Source organism: Lissotriton helveticus, chromosome 7 (assembly GCF_964261635.1).
Source record: "Lissotriton helveticus chromosome 7, aLisHel1.1, whole genome shotgun sequence".
In the NCBI taxonomy this organism is placed as follows: domain Eukaryota; kingdom Metazoa; phylum Chordata; class Amphibia; order Caudata; family Salamandridae; genus Lissotriton; species Lissotriton helveticus.
In genome coordinates this window covers 531,357,950-531,370,144 of record NC_136068.1, presented here as the reverse complement: position 1 = coordinate 531,370,144, position 12,195 = coordinate 531,357,950, and the positions used below count along the sequence as shown (strand labels likewise).

The following is a 12,195-nucleotide window of genomic DNA, read 5'->3' as shown; positions in this document are numbered from 1 at the left end:
GGGGGCTGTTTGAGGATCTGATTGCATTGGAAAGCAATGTGATGCTGTGCGTCGCCCCCAAGATGGAGGTTCCTCGGCTGCAGTGGGGCGCCCCTTGGTGTTTCACTCGCTATGCAGCTGAGTTGCGTGCGCACTTGCGGCGAATAGGCCGAAGGCAGCACAACGCGCCGAGATCTGGATGGCACCGAGGTGGTGTCCAGCAAGTTGCCGCACTGGTGTGGCCATCCTACAATGCTGCGCCGAAAGTCGGTGTGGGGTGCCCCGTTGGCCTGTGAGGTGGTTGTAGTAGCGGACCGATGTGTGAATAGGCCGGAACCAGCACAAGGCGCCAAGATCCGGATGGCACCGAGGTGGTGTCATAGTTGAGAGTTCTGAGCAGCGCTTGTAACACTGTCTGAAGCTTATTTGCACCTGCTGCAGCTTCACTATTGCCCTGGTGTGGCCTAAGATCGCCCATGACATAGGCGGCCGCCTCCCGGGGTCCGGCGGAACTTTTTTCCTTTTCCTTTGTGCATCTTGTCCCACAATCCGTTTGACCTGAAGACACGACCAGGTCCCTAAATGTGTGCAGGGGGACGCTATTGATTGAATCAAAATGGCGGCTTCACACAAAGCTGACTCAAGCGTTGCAGCTGATGCTATACAGACAAAAACTGGTTTTCAGTTTGTACATTCTTCAGGATTTTTCCATCCAAGGCTGGTTGAGAGTTTGTAGAACAATGGCTTCAGACTTTCAACATACTACTCTTCAACATTCTTCCTAAATGTAACAATGTGAGACTCACTAGGAGAACGGTGTAGTGAGGGCCACAAACGGCTGTTTATCTTTCCTTTCAAAATGCTGCCAACAATATTTTCGGAATGGAAGACACCACAAGGCGCTGAGATTCGGTTGGCACCGAGGTGGTGTCCAGCAAGTTGCCGCACTGGTGTGGCCATCCTACAATGCTGCGCCGAAAGTCGGCGTGGGGTGCCCGAAGGGGGGGGGGGGCGGCGCAAACGAGCCTCTCCCGCTTCTTCATGTGGAGGCACTTCATCTGCAATTACAGCATACACTCCTTTATCAATATCTTCTTTGATGTTCCTCTTGAATATGTAATTTTGTAGAACCTCATACAGACAAACATTCTCGAGGTGACTGCTTCTATTTGGATAATATGTATCCCACATGTTGGCAACTCCTTGATGTGTACTGGTTGCTCAGCCTTGATATCACGAGATATGTATGCAGTTTTGGAGCACATGGCGGGCGGGGACGGGTACTGATTGAACATTTGGACATCAATATTGATATTAAGTTCTGATGTATTATTGATTACTGTACTATTAAAAATTCGAATTAACGTTACTGATGGTACTTGCCCGGAAATGTATATCTAGATAATTTCATTGTAACTGGTCCTGTCGTACTTTGATTATAAAATTAACGTCCACCGATTCCGCAACTGTTAGACACCTTAATTCCTGCAACCTAATGGCCCGCCCGTTACGTTTTTCTACAGTGTAAATGTCCCCTCATCATATACGATTCCAGTTTGCTCCGTGGCCGGCCCACGTGGTTATAGGCCCGTATTTGTATACTGACATTTTCACAATAAAGGTTTTTAAAAGAAAACATGGTAGTAGTATTTACATTGGTAAAGTTTTTAATAATAGTCACTGTTTTCGAATCAGTAAAAGGCAAGTGAAATAAAGCAGTCCAATTACATGAAGGGTAAAAGGTATAATACGCAGGAACGCAGTAAAGATAAATGGTCAAGGGCTGTTGTGTTTTCTACTCCTGCAACATAAAGTGATCGATCAGAATCTGATATTCAGGCGTATCGGCGACTAAGACAGCAGGCCGAGCCTCTTTTGCTCAACGGCTCCGTCATGGGACGAAGAAACGCCCTTTTTCTCGAAAAAGGAATATATTTTACTTGCAGGACAGTTGTAAATTTTCCGGGAAAGTACATTAGCCTGGAACATTATAACATATATGTTTAAGAAAAAATAATGTTCGAAAGTAATAAAAAGTGTAATTTTTAGGTCATATGACCAAGCCTTTCATCATTAGAATAAGAAAAGTAAAATGAACCAATGAAAAGTTTTATTAACAAGTCACATGACCTGTTATGCTTACGTTACGCGCGCCGCGCCCCGGATCGCTTCCGGGAAGCTGCGCTTCGCGCACCGGAGCACTTCCGGATGCGCTAACGCGGCGCGTCATATGACGCATTACGCGACAACGCAGGTCCAGAATATAGTCAAAATGTCTCCACCAACCAGCGGTCGGAACACAACCCCTTTCAGCAGGCTAAATAGTTCTGTTAAATGACAACAGAAGGGACAGGCAACAAGAACCATCAGTCAAAGAGGGGAGGGCAAGTTCTTCTCTACCGGGTCACGTTGGGGCGCTACCGGAACTGATCGAATTGGTAGTCTACAGTGTTTCTGGATGTTTCAGACTGAAGCTGGCGTCAGCATGAGAGCACCACCATCTCGTAGCTCCGTCGTGGCCATTCCACGAGCAATCATGGCAGCCGCTCCCCACCAGAAGCCTGCGGGAGTCGGGGGCCCCCAAGACCTTTGTAGAATCTTCAAGGCTGAGGGGACGCTTTTGAGAATGGAGCCCAAGCCCTAGCAGATAAGCGTCCGAGTTCCAAGGTGTCGCAGGGCCATTTTAGTGGACCACGCCCAAATCTGAAGAGCCGGCCGCCATTTTGAGAGTCCTGTGGCAGCCGCCTATCGCTGCACCGCAAGAGCGGGAGCAACTCAACTACATGGTGAGCGAGACGCTGTAGTCGCAAGAGCGGGCGGTAAACAGCTGAATAGCGGAAGAGGCACAGTGTAGCAAAAGCGTGCGGAATGGCAACTGAAACGGTAAAGGGGCGCCCCACTACAGCGTGTCTTTAGGTCAAACGGATTGTGGGACAAGGTCAAGAATGGAAGAGTCACCAAAAGGCAAAAAGTTCCGCTTGACCCCGGGAGCCGGCCACCTATGTCGGGGGCGATCTCAGGCCACACCAGGGCAACACGACTTGGGGAGGGGGCCAGAGCCAAGCGCCCCCTCCGAGTCCGCGCCATCACACCGTCCCTCGGGGGCCTCCGTCAAGCGGTTCAGGGAGGCACCGCATCACATTGTTTTCAAATGCAGTCACGTCCTCAAACAGCCCCCACTTACATTGAGAATAGTGAAGCTGTAGCAGGTGCAAATAAGCTTCAGACAGTCTAACAAGCACTCCTCAAAACTTTGAACTATCAGAGTGCATGAGTTTCATGCTCGATCGATTGAGCTAGCCGGATCGGGCAACAAAAAGTATAAAATAGTTATGTAAATAGTTATTTAATAAAATGTTTTACCCTGTTACTTTGCTGGTGTGTTGTATATATTTGTAATATTTGCACAGAGTTTATCGTTATTTTGGGCTGGGTGGGTGGCGGAGCCGAGCTGTCTTGCAGCCATCATGGTGTGGAGCTCAGTTCATCTCACTAGTTTCGTATTTCTCATGAGGGGTTGTTCCTAATGTTTCTATTTTAGCGAGGTCAAAAAGAGATCCCATTAGTGGCCTACTGATTTTGCTCGATTCCTTTTGTGTTTTTTACACGATTTTTCACTATCTGCAAATACTAAACAGAGTATTGCGACTCTGGGCTTGTTTGTAAATAGAGAATGAACCAAAGAGAACCAATTCTAAAACAGTAAATGCTTGGATAACAATCAATCAAATGGAGAGAGAAGCAGGCATGACGGATTACAACGGGGGCAAAGGCCTGCGTTAACTACCCTTCACTATCTGCAAAGAGAGAGTACTCCTAATAGAAATGAGGGTGGGGGGGGGCAGCATTCAAAGCAGATCAGTGTGCATAAACACGAAAATGTTTTTACTTACCACGTACTTGACATTCGACAGCTTATGATATTTGCTATTAAAAAACCATTGAAATTCTCTGAAAAAACCATAGGTTAGAGACCATATATAGTTAGGAATTAGCATTTACAAAACCTTGAAAATTCACTGAAAAAACCATAGGTTATAGACCATATATAGTTAGGGATTAGCATTTACAAAACCTTATTTTACTCACACAAAACCATTGAAATTCCATATATAGTTAGTTGCACTAACTATATATCGCGCACCCGCAATCCACTCCTGATGATGTCACATATTACATCATTCATGACATGGTCAGTGACATCACTGATGACATCACTGATGACATCTCAAATGACATCACTGATGACATCTCATTTGACATCATTCTTGTGCTAATACGATAAACCTCTTCAGACTCTAATATAACCTTAGATACACTCCGTGTATACAGACACTCACACACTGTCACTCATCCATGGAGTTACTCACACACCTAGTCAGTCATGCAAAGAAACAATCTCACCTCCATTTCCTCAACTATACAGTTATACACACCTTACTTATTCAAACATATACTAACACATATTTACTCTCTTATACAATCCCTGATACAAGTTCACAATGATCCATACAGCCACTCACACATTCAGTGGCTCTCATGCACAGTTATTTATATATGCCAACTCTCACATGTACTGTGTTTTACATATGTACTTACTATGACATGTAGCATTGAGATATCCATTCACTCATCAATACACTCATGCACACAGTCAACCGCCCATGTAGCTGTTTCCACATGCACTCTTGAACTCATACACCTAGTGAATCAACTGCTCACACATCTATGCACAGAGTCACACACCTCCCAGCCACCCCCACACAAACTCAATCTCCCATACAAATACTTGGGCAACCAATCAATAACACATATAGCCTCTCGTATAGCTAATGATCAACACATGCAGCAGTTTACATCACAACAGACATACTGATGCACACATTCAGACAGTTTAGTCACTAACCCATGCATTTAGTACGACACATTTATTCACTCACTCATACAGTCAGTCACGCACCTACTAAATCCTTCATCCAGACACTTATACATCCACTCATTCTTCAATATATCAAACATATTTAAACTTTACAGAAACACACAGTCACTGGATGATGTCATCAGTGATGTCATCAGTGATGTTATTTGAGATGTCATCAGTGATGTCATTTGAGATGTCATCAGTGATGTCATCAGTGATGTCACTGACCATGTCATGAATGATGTAATATGTGACATCATCAGCAGTGGATTGCGGGTGCGCGATATATAGTTAGTGCAACTAACTATATATGGAATTTCAATGGTTTTGTGTGAGTAAAATAAGGTTTTGTAAATGCTAATCCCTAACTATATATGGTCTATAACCTATGGTTTTTTCAGTGAATTTTCAAGGTTTTGTAAATGCTAATTCCTAACTATATATGGTCTCTAACCTATGGTTTTTTCAGTGAATATATATATATATATATATATATATATATATATATATATATATATATATATATATATATATATATATATATATATATATATATATATATACATCTATATATATATATGTGTATATTTATATTTTAGACATTCATTACTGAAATCATCGTCATTAATTCCACCTAATATGCAGTGTTGAACTAAATTCTCTGTAGCACAACAACTGCCACAGTTGCTGGTTGCAGGTAAACAGTTAGATATATATCCGGCTTTGACTATTGGATTTTCATTAATGATTCAACTCAACAAATAGTCCGATATTCTTTAACAGTAGTTAACATTTAACATGAACATGTTCCAAAATGGGCGACAAAGTATTCTCTAGTGTCGCCTTTTATGTCTGTGCATGCTCTTGGAGTTAGTCCGTTTTTTATGGAAACGGATGTTCTGTAGTAGGGGATCTCTGTGTATAGTCATAATCTAGTGAATAGTCCCGCCCATGTGCGAGGACCCCGGCAGTCAAAAATAATCTCTTAAGTTGTTAGGAAATTGCAGAACTGCAAAGACACTTAAGAGAGAATTTAAAGACAAATAATGCAGCCTATATCCGCAGGCTACACTGTCCAGTACTTCAACTAGAAATTCCACCAAAAAAAAACACAAACAGCACAGCCTAAACTTGCCTCTACCAGTAAAAGCCTCTGGAATGATAGAGAGGAAGGCGCATGGACAGAGAAGCCCCATAGGCTGCCATTATGTGGCTTAAATAGGATACTGTGCCTTTAAGAGAACTTTCCAGAACTTCTCCCAGTATCCCAGAATGCACAGCAGGTCCCTCTTACTTACAGTTCTTTTTTCCGGCTCCTGCTAACAGGACCCTGGTGCATTGAGATCTCCCTTTTTCAAGGGTTTATTGGAATTTTGTGCACTTTTGGATTTAAAAGTGTTTTCAGTTTGTGTACTTGGTGTTTCCCTTCACTCCTGTGTATTTGTTCAGGCTTTTTAGGGCTCTAAAATGCCTGCTCTCTTCGACAAGTGCCCAGCATGTGGAAGGACGAAGGCCAAGTCTGATCCACACAACGTCTGAATACTCTGTCTCCCTGAAGCACATGTCCCTGAAGATTGTGACATCTGCCAGACCTTCACTACAAGGACCCTGAGGGACAGGCTGAAGATTAGGCTTCAAGGCCTAGAGGAGAGACGACTGCAGGCTGCAGGTGGGTCTTGGCAGGCTGGGAAGGCTCCCTCTGCCCCTGCTGAGGTCTCTGGGGGGGCTCCCCAGAGGCAGGAAGCCCAGCAAACGGTCCCGGTCTCCGTCGACGTCGATTGCATCGACGGCGACGTCGAGAGGGATGACAACGGTGTGTTCCCCATCTCCCCGGGGCTCCGGGTCGAGACAGCGTGGAAGGTCGACGTCGAGAGGCCTGGGTAGGCCGCCATCGAAATCACCGCCGACGGCATCTTCGTCGTCGACGTCAGCGTCGAGTCATCGACGTCGAAGAAGGACCGACAGGCATCGGCGCTCACCGTCAAAGCGACACCGCCGTTCGCCGTCGAGCAGATGGTCGCCGTCGAGGGGCTCCTTGACGTCTAGGACCGCGAGAAAACGGTCGACACAAAGGAGTCGGCGAGGACTGACCGTTCGTCGTCGAGGTGGCGGCGTTCGACGTCGAGGAAGAAGCTCTCGAAGTCGAGGAGGCGGCGTTCGACGCCAGAGTCGCGGGGTCGAAGTTCCACGTCGGGAAAGCGACGCTCGACGTCGAGGAGAAAGAGATCGGCGCCTCTGAGGCTTTCCGCCTCTCCTAAGCGGCACAGACGGAGTTCTGCCACCAAAAGTCACACTGGGTCTAGTGAAGGATGCCGGAGGCGTCGCTCACATACTGGAGGGTCTGGCTCACAGTCACCTCCCCCGAAGAAGTCACCGGGCTCGGTGTACTCGGTGGTTTATACACCACCTCGGCCTAAGACTCCTCCTCCTCTACCTAAGGAGGATCCTCCCATCAATCCTACTCTACCTCCGCTTCCTCCAGCGGGACAACCTCTGCCACCGGTCCCACCTCATGGGCCCGCTCCTCGGCCGGAGATACCTCCTGTCCTACCACCGAGATCGGTGTCACTGCCTCCGCTCCCTACACCGCCTAAGGGGACTCCAAAACCTAAAACCCAGGATAGGCCACGGAAGACGCCTCCACGGAAACCTGCGGAGCGCCCACGTACTGGAAGATCGCTATCACGTTCCAGGAGGAGGGAACGATCGCGCAACAGGTTGTCCACACGGTCGAGACGGCGCCACAGGAGGCACAGGTCTCGTTCCCGGACAAGGTCTTCAGGGACCAGGAACTATTCTCCGACTTTGTCGGAGTCACCGCAAACAAGGGTTTCACCGATTGATGATCTGGTGTCTTTCCATGACGTCCTTTTACGAGGTGCAGCAAAATTGGGCATCTTGTTGACGGTGCCCACGCCAAAGACATCGCTGATCTTTGAGACGCTGCACCAGAAACATCTGTCTCGCCCATTACTACCACTGGTACCGGGCCTGGAAGACCCGGCCATGGACCTTTTTCTCACCCCGGCGGTGACTAAGGCGGCCCCCTCGAGACTGCAGAAAAAATACCGAGCTCCCGACTCTGATCCGGCTTTTCTAAGGGTGGAACCCCCTCCAGACTCTGATTGTGACGGCGGCTCGTAAACAGCATGCCACTACTCCGTCCTCCACAGTTACGCCAGATAAGGAATCCAGGTGGCTGGATTCTTCTGGGAGAAAGGTTTGTGGGACATCTGCGACTTCCATGAAGGCTGCGAGTGCCACGGCCTTGTTGGGGCGGTATGACCGAGCCCTTTGGGAATCTCTACAGCAGTTTGTGGAACATCTGCCACGTGATAAGCGAGAAGACTTCCAAGAGGTGTTGAATGAGGGGATGTTGGTGGCGAATCAGGTCATCAGTGTCGCAGCCGACTCTTCCCTGCTGGCGGCGCATGGTTTCTGCCATGGAATTAACCAGCGAAGACACGCCTGGCTCCGCCTCACGTCGCTAAAATCGGACGCACAACAAAGGGTTGCCAATCTACCATTCTCTGGCGAAAACCCTATTTGGAAAACATGCGGATGACGAAATGGCCCGCATTAAGGCGGAGGCCGAAACGCTCAAGGCTGTGGGTTTCGAAAAACCCAAGGAGAACAAGAAGTCGTACCGATCGTTCCAGCAACGGTTCGGTGGCCAGGGCAGAGGGCATGGCCAGTCTTCAGGACAACAGCAGCAGCAACAACAGCAGCAGTTCCGAAGACCGTTCCAGAAGCGCCAGAAAGGCAGAGGCGGCCACCAGTCGGCAACAGCGACTAAAGGTCCGGCCGGGTCTAGGCCCTGAGCGCTTACTTCCCCTACATCCGTTACCCACTCCGGTGGGGGGAAGCGTTCAATTTTTTCTGGCAGAGTGAAGAAAAATGACTCAGGACAAGTGGGTGCTGAATATTGTTTGCAATGGATACAGTCTTCGGTTCACCAGTCCGCCTCCATCAATCCCTCCGGTCAGCTCGCAGTTTCAGCTGCGCGAGCTCCAGGCGGAGGCCGATATCCTGCTAAGGAAAAGGGCGATAGAAGACGTACCTCTGTCTCAAAGAGGAAGAGGTCTGTACTCCCAGTTCTTCCTTGTTCGCAAGTAGGACAAGAACGAGTTCAGCCCCATTCTGGACTTGCGACAAGCAAACAAATGGATTCGCAGAGAAAAGTTTTGCATGCTGTCGTTGCATCAGATTTATCCTCAGTTGCAACAGGGGGACTGGCTATGTGCTATAGACCTACAAGATGCATACATCCATGTGCCCATTGCACACAAACACAGGAAGTTCCTGCGATTCCAAGTCGGCGCCAATCATTATCAATACACAGTACTGCCATTCGGACTGAAGTCTGCACCGAGAACATTCTCGAAGTGCATGGCGGTGGTAGCGGCGCACCTGATAAAGAACAAGGTGTTCCTCTACCCGTACCTGGACGATTGGTTGATAAAGGCCTCCTCCTTCTCGGAAGTGCAAGCCCACTTCCAGAAGACGTGCGTTCCATCAACATGTCCAAGTCTGTCCCGACTCTGGTCCAGGGCATACAGTACTTGGGAGCCTCCATCAATACGCTGTCAGCAAGCATGTCTCCTTCGGAGGAGCGACGATTATCACTCCTGTGGAAGGCTCAGGCTCTTATGATCACTCCATCTACGACAGTGAGGACGGTGTCTTCTCTACTGGGATCGATGGCCTCTTGTATCTTCCTAACGCCACACGCACGACTGCACATGAGACCATTGCAGGAGTGCTTGGAGGACCAGTGGGATCAGAGGAAAGGATCTTGGGACGACAAGATACGACTGTCTCTGCATGCTCTTCAGTCTCTGAAGTGGTGGTGTTCAGCAGAGAATCTCCTCAGAGGGGTCCCTTTCCACAAGGACATTCCCACTCAGACTGTCGTGACGGATGCTTCTCTCCAAGGCTGGGGGGCGCACTACGTAGACTTACAGATTCAAGGAACATGGTCCCCGATGGAGGCCACATATCACATAAATTTCCTGGAACTCGGAGCTGTTCACTTGGCACTGAAGGCCTTTCATCCGTCCTTTCAGACCAACTCTCTGCTTGTACAACGGACAATACGACCACGATGTATTACCTCATCAAGCAGGGGGGCTCGAGATCGCGCACCCTGTCGCAGGAGGCGCAGGCGATCTGGCACTGGCTTCTAGCCAGAGGACGGACGATAACGGCTACCCATCTGCCAGGTGTGCAGAATGTTCAGGCGGACGCACTGAGCAGACTGCTCCAGGAAAACCACGAATGGGTCATAAACGACGAAGTACTAGGAGAAGTCTTCGCAAGGTGGGGAACTCCAGACGTAGATCTGTTCTCCACCGCCGAAAACAGCAAATGCCGAGACTTCGCCTCCAGGTACTACCAGTGGGGGACGCTGGGGAATGCGCTATGGATCAGCTGGTGGAACAGCTTTCTGTGCGCTTTTCCACCCATTCCCCTGATTCCGGCAGTACTCATCAAGCTGGCCCGGTCCAGGGCGCGGATGATACTTATTGCTCCGGAATGGCCCAGGCAGTGGTGGTTCACGGACCTGCTTCCCTTCCTCAAATACGGCTGCCATGCAGGCCGGACCTTCTCACGAAGTTCCGGGGACAGATGCTGCACCCCAACCTCTCGTCTTTGAGTTTGGCGGCATGGCTCCTGAGATAGTGCAATATGGTCATTTGAATCTGCCAGAAGATTGCATGGACATACTGAAGGAGTCTAAACGACCTTCCACTCGCACTTCCTATGCGTACAAGTGGAAGAGATTTTGTATCTGGTGCAAGTCCAAGAACTATGATCCAACGACATGTAAGGAGGGCGTCCTCCTTCCTTATCTTCTACATTTGGCGCAGTCTGGCCTTAATGTCCATTCCATTAAGGTTCATCTCGCTGCATTGACTGCCTACAGGAAATGCCCTTCACAGACTTCCTTTTTCCAGATCCCTGTGATCAAAGATTTTCTGGAAGGCTTGAAGAAAGTGTTCCCTCCTGTCAGGCTTCCTTCGCCTTCATGGGAATTGAATGTGGTGCTGTCCAGATTGATGAAGGAGCTTTTTCAACCTATTCATAAGGCTTCGTTGCAGCACCTGTCCTGGAAGGCGGCGTTCCTCGTGGCCATTACATCGGCCCGCAGGGTGAGTGAAATTCAGGCGTTGTGTTGCCAAGAACCTTATACTGTATTTCATGCTGCTAAGGTTGGTATGCGTACTCACCCTAAATTTCTTCCCAAGGTTATTTCTGATTTTCATGTCAACCAGACCATAACTTTGCCTACGTTTTTTCAGAATCCTTCATCTCCAGCGGAAAGGTCTTTACATTCCCTGGACGTTAGGAGGGTGTTGAAATTTTATCTGGATAAAACCAAAGATATTCGTAGGTCAGACCAATTGTTTATCAATTATGGATCGGTCAGGACGGGTCTTGCGACCTCTAAGCAGTCTATCTCTAGGTGGATTGTGTCCTGCATACAGCTGTGTTACTAAAAAGCTAATAAGACCTTAGGGGGTAAGCCTAAGGCTCATTCCACCAGGGGCAAAGCTGCCACGACAGCTCAGCTCCGTAATGTTCCAATTGCAGAAATCTGCAAGGTGGCCACTTGGAAGTCGGTCCATACCTTTGCTAAGCATTACTGCCTGGACACTGATGCCAGGGCAGACGCTCAGGTTGGGCAGGCTTCGCTGCGAAATCTGTTCGCACAATAGTGGTGTTATTTTTCTTTTCTCCACCGCCACTTTGGTGTGGGGATGGGCTTGCCATTCTATTCACTAGATTGACTATACTCAGAGATCCCCTACTACAGAAGGAGTAGTTTCTGTCCTGTAACTCCAGTTCTGTAGTAGGGGTATCTCTGTTATAGTCATAAGCGCCCGCCCGCCTCCCCGGTGGAGAGAGAGATGTTTATGAAAGGAATGCTACAGGTCTGGCGTGCTATGCCTTCAAAACAAACTGAAAGTAAGAGGGACCTGCTGTGCATTCTGGGATACTGGGAGAAGTTCTGGAAAGTTCTCTTAACGGCACAGTATCCTATTTAAGCCACATAATGGCAGCCTATGGGGCTTGTCTGTCCATGCCTTCCTCTCTATCATTCCAGAGGCTTTTACTGGTAGAAGCAAGTTTCTCTATGGGAGAAACTGGGCAGGCTGTGCTGTTTGTGGGTTTTTTTGTGAAATTTCTAGTTGAAGTACTGGACAGTGTAGCCTGTGGATATTGGCTGCATTATTTGTCTTTAAATTCTCTCTTAAGTGTCTTTGCAGTTCTGCAATTTTATGACAACTTAT

General features: G+C 48.2%; 1 protein-coding gene across 4 annotated transcripts in view; it reads left to right on the top strand.

The window, feature by feature from the left end:
• The window catches only part of LOC144768719 (up-regulator of cell proliferation-like), a 583,220-nt gene that overhangs the window by 505,507 nt on the left and 65,518 nt on the right, over positions 1-12,195 (top strand). The window lies entirely within an intron of this gene.